Source organism: Monodon monoceros, unplaced genomic scaffold, assembly GCF_005190385.1.
Source record: "Monodon monoceros isolate NGI ecotype Baffin Bay Population unplaced genomic scaffold, NGI_Narwhal_1 Super_Scaffold_7, whole genome shotgun sequence".
In the NCBI taxonomy this organism is placed as follows: Eukaryota; Metazoa; Chordata; class Mammalia; order Artiodactyla; family Monodontidae; genus Monodon; species Monodon monoceros.
This window is the reverse complement of record NW_021703784.1, coordinates 8,229,648-8,237,781: the sequence shown is the minus strand read 5'-3', so window position 1 is coordinate 8,237,781 and position 8,134 is coordinate 8,229,648. Positions and strand designations below refer to the sequence as shown.

Sequence of the window (8,134 nt, the reverse complement as noted above, 5' to 3'; positions counted from 1 at the left end):
GGAGCTGTGGGGAGTGGTGGGGAGCAATGGGGAGCGACGGGGAGCGATGGGGAGAGACGGGGAGCCGTGGGGAGCGGCAGATGAAGCTTTGCTTGCTTGTCCGCCGCTCACCTCCTGCTGTGTGGCCCTGTTCCTAACCAGGCTGCAGACTGGTATCAGTCCGAGGCTCTGGAGGTTGGGGACCCCTATTATAAGAAATACGTTCCCAGTTATCAGGGGAGCAGAAAGGAGGGAATGACTTGCCTTGTGTGGGGTAGGGCAGTATTGAGAGAAAACTTTACAGAGCTGAATCTTGAAGGATGAGTATGATTTTGCCAAACAAGATCTAAACAAACTATTCTTACTGTCATTGTCTTAATAATGATAGTCACCATTTATTACAGGCTTTGTCTGTGTCAGTGCTGAGTCCTTTATTAACCACTGAGCACATCATATGTCTCATGTAATACCACTAAATCCCTATAAACACCCTGTGAGTTGGGTGGTCACACAGCTAGGAGGAGGGGATCTAAGATTTGAATGCAGGGTTGTCTGACTTCAAAGTTTTTCCCCCTGTACTATGTCTTCCACATTCACTTATTAATATTAGTGTAAGAGGTATATGAAATAACCCATGGTTTGGTCAAATCTTTCAATTCAGAGACACGCTGAAGTATAGAGAATGGTAATGCCTTTGACAATGAGTAATAATGACTAAATAGGCTGGTCAAGCATTGATCCGGTTTAGTATTTTCCAGTAGTGGTTGCCCTTCATGTGACAAGACTGATCCTGTCGATGATCTACATGGGTACACTACTAACCTCGGTGTATATGGAGGCATAAGAGAAATTGAAGACACCCGTCTTGTCCTCAAACACTTATGATGTCGTTGAGGAGATTTAGACTAACACGGGAGGCAGAAGGTCACAGAACTGAGTAAGATTCAGGGCCAGTCATAGGATGGGGGAGCAAGGGTTTGACTTCATTCCACTGCAGAAGCTCAGAGAAAGGTAGGACTTGAGGGTTGGCTAGGACCTGGGTAGCAGAGAGGAAGCGGGGGCACAAGGCCCACCAGGGGGGCATGATGGCCTGAGCAAGGGGGGCAGAGGACCCAGATATGGCGTGGGCTGGGTTGTGAGACAGGGCAGCCTAGCGCGGCTGGAGAAAAGGCTCAGGTTTGAAAGACCAGGGGATTAAGTAAGAGAGTTAGGTTGAGGCTGATTACGAAGGACAAAAAAGGAGGCTAAGAAATTTGGATTTTGTCTCCGTAGGCCTTGGCAAGTCATTACAGACTTTTGAGCAGGGGAGAAACAGTATAAACAAGCCTGTAAACTATTTTAGCCTCCAAGGAGGCCCTCTCTTCCTAGAGGATTGGAATCTGGTCTCTTTGAGATGGGTCTCATTGCTCTGGTGAAATCTGAGGCTTTTGCTGGGACAATTGAGTTCAATTAGCTGATCAAGAACAGTCAGAGAACAGGGTCACATTGTCAGGTCCGGCCTCTTGCTTTACAGACAGCAATGACGAAGATTGGTGATGATGGCAATGGACCAGAATTCAGAGGTGAAGGGTTTTGTGCAACATCACAGAGCAAACCTGTGGCAGAGCTGGAACCAGCCACCCCAGCAGGGAGGTGGGAAGAGACTCTATCCTTGGGGAAATGCCTGAGGGTCCTGGGAGGCAAACCACACATCCATGGCTGCACTTATGCAAGAATAGGGCCTGGGAGGGTCTCCAGAGTGAGGATGAACTCTTTCAAGGCTCTGTGGCCAATGAGGACAAAGACTTTGGTGTTTTTTGCTCCTGGGATGGATACCAGGGTGGCACAACTCCCCCAAAGTGGACAGGGGGAAGGCCTTTGGTTTGGGCCTCTGGCCAGAGATTCCAGAGGCTCATTCCTCAGTGCTGTCCGATTCATCTGCAAAGTGTTAAGTCAGGTTGGCTAAACAGGCAGAGGTGTTCTCTAGGGAAGCCTGCCCACCCGTCAGAGGTCAGAGGGTGCCCCAGTAAAATGACCTTGAGGAGGCAGGGAAGGGCCTGATCAGAGCTAAAGAGCAGAGGTGAGAACATTCCATTTCTTGGGGATCTTGTGGGGACAGAGGGACTTTATCTTCAAGATGAAGGTCCTGCTTCCTCCTTTGTCCCTGAGGCATCTGGGCCATCGGTCACACAGGGCCCATGTCTTCCCATCCATCTCTCTCCCTGTCTCTCTGTCTACCTCCCTGCCCGTGCAGCTGCTTGTTAATTGAGCCCCAGCCCAGCCTCAAGATTAGGGCAGCTGTGTCACAGGCTGCCTGCCAGCCTCTGTATGGCCACAGAACAGAGGGGGCTGGGTTTTCTCTGGCAAGATCTAAAAAGGCACACTCAGGACCCTCCTCGGGGCAAGGTGGGCGAGCGTGGGGGAAGGTGGCCGTGACCGTGGGCAATCTCCTTGTCCCCCAGCCCAGACTGTCTTTCATTCTCCCCAGGGCCTTCTGTCCTGTGAGTTGCCTTCGTTATGCTCAGAGGAATAGCTGGCCGTGACAGAAAGAGATTACAGGCTATATTTCTGCCTTGGAGCTTTCTCCAGGCTGGTGGGAACCAGGCAGTTGTCAGTTCTGGGAAAGGGGAAATGTATGCAGATTGCAGTCCTGAAGCGGTGCCCTGCACAGGGCACTCTGGCATTGCCGGGACCATCCTTCCTCTCTTAACTGCGTATTTATTGTTCTCTGAGGGGGGGGGGGTCGGCTTCTCTCCCCTAAACGGGTGTGATTTCCCTCTGAGGGGCTGCACTCCTCAGTGCCGTCTAAGGGTGAGGGCAGGGGGCAGAGGCACAGCTGGAGCAGAAAGACAGACAGAACAGCAGGCACTGCAGCAGGTCATGGGGAGGGAGCTAAGGGCCCCTCAGCTCGAGAAAGGACCCAGGTAGAAGGAGGGGCTGCAGGACACAGCAGGTCCCCCGCCCCTGGCACCGTGGGCTTTGGCAGAGGAGGGGTGGTAGGGCCAACAACCAGAAGCAGCGTTGTCACACGTGACAGGGTACAGTTATGTCCCTATCATTAGACCGTGAGCACCTCAAAGGCAGGGAGAGCTTGTGTGTGTGTGTGTTTTTCATCTTTGCATGCCCAGGCCCCAGCACATGGTAGGTTCTTAATACATGGAGTCTAAATTGAAGCAATTTGCATCTGCCCAGAAGAAGGGAGGAGGGAATAGTAAAAAGCTACCCAAGAACAGAGCTGTCATCTGCCAAAATAAGTCTCAGACACCCGGGACATGAGGCTCGGCAGAGGCCCCAGGAGTGGCCCACCCCACAACTGAGGGCACATCACCTCTGCCTCATCCTTCGGGAAGCCCAGCATTTACTTAGCACTTATACTGCAGCCTCTCCCTTTGGATTGTAAGAAATATAAGAGCAAAGAGAAGTGGGGAGGTTGGAAGAGCGAAATGTCTGGAGTCAGAAGACATGCTGCTCGCTGGCTGTTTTCTTAGGCAAGCCCAGTGCTTGACTTTCCTAAGCCTTGTTATCAACCTCGATAAAATGGGGTCAACTACCTGGCAGGGAAAAAGCCATCTCTCATAAACTGCAGATGCGACGTAAAACGGTGTGACCTTCTGCAAGTACTTGGTTAAAATTCTTTAAAATGATAGACCTTTGGATTTGGCAACGCCACATCTAGAAACTTATCCCAAAACAATGATCAAGTCTGGAGCAAAGTTCAGCTACAAGAATGGGCATTATTTGTTTATAACAGCAAAAACTGGAAATAATCTAAACAACAAATAATAGACATTTGTAACTGTAGTACATCCGTAAATGGAATGCCACATAGTCACTAAGATTATAGTGTATATTTCCCTTATATGCAAAGGTATTTATGGTATGTTGCTAAATATAAAAAGCTGCTTCCGGAGCAAACAGAATGATACTGTTTTGAAGAAAGAAGAGTTTTACTCTGCATATTATCTGTGGTTGTCTTTGTATGGTAGGATCACAGCTAACTTGAAAATTTCTGGGAATTCCCTGGCGGTCCAGTGGTTAGGACTCGGTGCTTTCACTGCCGGGGCCCGGGTTCAATCCCTCATCAGGGAACTAAGATCCAGCAAGCCACACCACGTGGCAAAAAAAAAAAAAAAAAATTTCTCCCTCTTCTTTATTTTGTGCAATAAGCATATATTATTTTGTAAAGGTAATAAAAATTAAGTTATTATATTGAAATATCGCCCTCTAAAGATTGTTTTAAGAGTTAAAGAAGATATTACGTATGAAAGTACTTTGTAAACTAAAAAATGATGCAGATAGAAGACAGGGGCTCTGCCCAAGAGGAGCCTCCAGTTTGGAAAGAGACGAGAGATGTGTAAGATAACCATAGCATGAGACAGGACGTGGCGAGAGCTTTCACAGGATGACAGACAGCGTGCTACTTGGAAACACAGAGGAGGTAAAAATTACATCTGGCTGTAGAGGCAAAAGCCAGAATGTTCAGGTTGAACACTGAAGAATGGTGAGGGTCTTGCCTGGTAGAAATGTAGAATTGTGGCAGTGAGAGCAGTGGGAGGTTATGGGGCCGGTCTGGGGTTGCGTTTGGATGGAGGGAAGAGAGCCTATGGGTAAAGGGTAGAAGCTGTGCCCTGAAGGCAGTTAGGGCAGTGCCAGGTCAGACTGAACACCCGTAGGTGCCTGTAAGGAGGGAGTCCCTGAAAATTCTGCAGTAGGGGGTGACACAGCCGTGCACCCATCCCGGGCACTGTCTGGCACGAAGGAGGCCCTGGGTGGATGCAGGGTGAAGCCAGGTGACTGGGAAGCTCAGTCCGGGGGTGGCTAACAAGCTGGGGTGGCTTGGCTGGCGTCGCCAGGGATGAGGGCCCTCTCTAGGTGTGTCCCAGGGAGCGGAAAGGCGGAAGACCACCTTCTGCCTGGACTGGACTGGAAAGCGTGGGAAGTGGGGAAGTGATGGGGGAGGGAGTGAGGTGGGCTCGGGGAGGGAGGAAGCGGACTCGTCCCCCAGGTTTGCTGCCTGGGGCGGGCAGAGTACTGGGAGGCACTCACAGAAGTCACAGGCAAGGCCAGTGGAGAAGGAACAGGCTGTTGCGGGAGTACCTTGTGCTCACAGCATCCTCTCCGGGCAGTGGCCCGGGGGGCCTGAGACTCCTGCCGCTTTGAATGTGTCTCATATCCGTCATCTCCTCTTGGGAGGAACCTGGGCCCAGGGTGGCGAAGGGGGTTTTGTTTCAACCTAGAGAGATTTTGTTCATGGAAATTCATGAACTGCCCTGCCTGCTCTTGGAGCCCCTCTCAGCTCATCCCATCTCCGGGCTCCCCCACTTCCTCTGCCCTGCGGCCAGGAATTCATGTACACCCCTCAGGATCCTGGATGCTGTGTCTCTGTCACCTTCGCCTCCTAGCAGTGCAGGTGTGTGCGCCTGGGAAGCGGGAAAGTCTTGTTCAAGCAAATGTCTGAATTTCCATTTCCCACTGCAGCTCCCAGCCTGGCCACTGTTTAGCTCCTCCTGTTGCCATGTCACTAATTACATTCTTCACTGAGGTGCGAGTTGTTTTTACAGGGAGACAAAGATGGTGTTAACTAGGAAGGAATTGTGAATGTTGAAGATGCATTTACCTCTGGTTGTAGGGCTGGGGCTCTGGGCTGGAGGTGCTCCCTGAGGCAGCCCTGAAAACGCAACCCAGGTATCAGCAGCCCCCCTCCACCCCCATCCCACGACCCCGTCATCCTGGCCCCAAGCACAGCCTCATTGGCGTCAAATTAGCAACTCAATCCAGAAGGAGAAATTGACATGTTTGGGAAGTGTCAGGCCAGGCCTTTTACCTGCGCTGACCACCAACCTCACTTCTGGTTACCTTGGTCCATTTCAAATATTGAGAAACAAAATTAATCCCCTTTAATCTAAAAGTAAATAGTTAAGTCATGCAGCTGAAGCCCCCTTTAGGCCAAGGCTGTTTTTCACGGCTTTGGGTCCACCACCCTCCTGACTGTTCCTCCCTCCCCGCACCCCATCAGCGTCCAGACTCCCAGCCGAAGCCTCCCCCACCCCTGGGAAAGCATCTGAAACTCATCCACACACCTGCGCAGGTGGCAACAGCTGCCCTCTCTCTGAGTTCCCCACACTTTAAAGCAAGAAGCCAGCTGTGGCTTCCCGGGACCCAGGATCACTCAGGGACCTGCCCGCCCTTGCAGGAGAGGGAGCTGCCTGTGTGCCTGGTGCCAGGAGACCAGACGGCGACCACAGGGCACTTCCCGCCGAGACAAGGGTTGGGCTCTAACACAGCTCCGGTGGGTCTGAGCAGCCAGTGAGGAGAGGGGCGTGGTAGGAGTTCTGTAGAGCACAAGGAGTATCCTTTACCGCCAGCCTGGGAGAAGCGGGGCACAGAGTGCGTCCCCTCGCTCCCTGCGCCTCGAGCCTCCCCTCCTGAGCGCTGCTCTGCCCTTTCTCCCAGGTGCACTGGCTCCAGCCAACAAGGAAGAATTGCTGGCCCAGCTGGAAGTGAGAAGAGGGGAGTGAGTCTCCTGAAGGCCCTCCCAGAGGCCACCGGGATCGCCCGAACAGTAAGAAACGTTTCTCCGTCCTTTAACACAAAGTTAAACCCTCCAGGCGGATGATCTTTTCTTCCGAAGACCTCGAGAACCAGCCCATAGCATTAGCTCACAGCACACACACGACCTCAGAAACCACAGCAGTGTATTGTTTCTGCTCGGTTCCTGGAGGATGGGGCGAGGGCTGTGCCTCGTCCCTGTATACCTCTCTTTTCTTCTACGTATTCCATGAACGATAAACTGTTGGCGCTACAGATGGATGGGCTGCTGCTTGCATGTACGACGACGACGGTAACACTTGTACAACCCTCTGGAGCAAGTGTTATCACCAGGGGGTGTTTGTGAAAAATTCAGTTCCTGGACCTCACACCAGAGATCCTGATTTGTGAGTCCAGGTTTAGACCGAGAATCTGTACCCCAAGTGTTTTTCATGAACACGGAGGAAAGTGTATCCCAAGTGTGATGAACTATGAGAAGTAGTTCCTTAGAGCATCTAAAGCATTTTGAATAGAGAATCTCACTTAATCCTCTTATCAGATAGGGTTTTTTAAATCCCCTTGAGTAACTTCATGATCTCACAGACCTAAGTATCAGTATAGGCAGGGATTAGAAATCCAGTTATCCAAAAACAAGCCTTTTTTCTCTCCAGTATACCATGATAAGGGCTGGATCTGTTATGGTGAGATGGGGCCCCAACTCCAAAGGACCCTGCCCGGGGTTTTGTAAGTTTCCCTGATGTCTTAGGGCCACCATGATCTTCTAGCTCCCCGGTCTTCGTTTTGGGGGGGCACTAATCATTGCCAAATTCCTCACAAAAGCTGGTTTCTCTCGAGAGAAGGAGAGGGAGAGAGGCAGGTAGTTAGAAAAGCCATGGATATTGAAGAGGACCGCCTGTCTGACAGTGGCAGATCTGGCCAGACCTGGCCATCTGCTTCCTGTGCCCTCTGGCTGTTTGGGGAGCTCTGTTTTAGGTGTGTTACGGGGTGGGGAGAATGCTGGGGCTCCTAGAGGTGAAAACCAGAGAAGAGGGCATATCCCAGGGGTCAGGGCTTCCCCCCAAGTGTGGGTTGAGTGATGCCCACTTGGGGGACAGTCTTTTCAACAATCTTCAGAGCCTGTGCACACAGTGACGTGGAAAGGAATTCACTGCAGACAGTGGCTGTGGTGAGGGCTTGGCGGAGATGGGGCGGACGGTAAAAGAGAAAAAGGAGGTTAAGGGTTAGAGATTCCTGGTGAACCAGCGTGGACGGGTGTTGTTGCCCAAGTCCAGTTATTTCTCTGGGCCTGGCAAGAGCTTCCTCCTGCCGAAGTACCTATTCCAGAGGTAGTTCAATAGGCAGAGTCCTGTTTCTCTCCAGGTTGATGCTGCGGATGCGGGAGTCTAGATGCCTGGGAGAATGGAGGTTCCGCCGGCCCTCCCTACGTGGAGGAGAATACGTAGAATCTGGGGAAGGATGGACGTGGGTTGACCGACTGCTACGTCCTGCTGTGGGTTGTGTCTTTCCATAGAATGGAAGACTTCTATGGATGAGATGGAGGCAACCTCAAACATCACCCTGATCTTCCCCCTCACTCCCCAACACACACACACACACACACACACACACACACACACACACACACACA

The 8,134-nt window shown here is 51.5% G+C and overlaps 1 protein-coding gene across 6 annotated transcripts in view; it reads left to right on the top strand.

The window, feature by feature from the left end:
- Positions 1–8,134, top strand: part of PKNOX2 (PBX/knotted 1 homeobox 2) — a 258,304-nt gene that overhangs the window by 157,527 nt on the left and 92,643 nt on the right. For 5 of the 6 annotated variants that reach the window (XR_003791451.1, XM_029208079.1, XM_029208075.1 and 2 more), the window contains one exon: positions 6,412–6,520. The exons of the other annotated variant lie outside the window; for it this stretch is intronic. The gene's annotated coding sequence lies outside the window, so the exon portion shown is untranslated. The remainder of the gene's footprint in view (positions 1–6,411; positions 6,521–8,134) is intronic. 6 annotated transcript variants of the gene reach the window in all.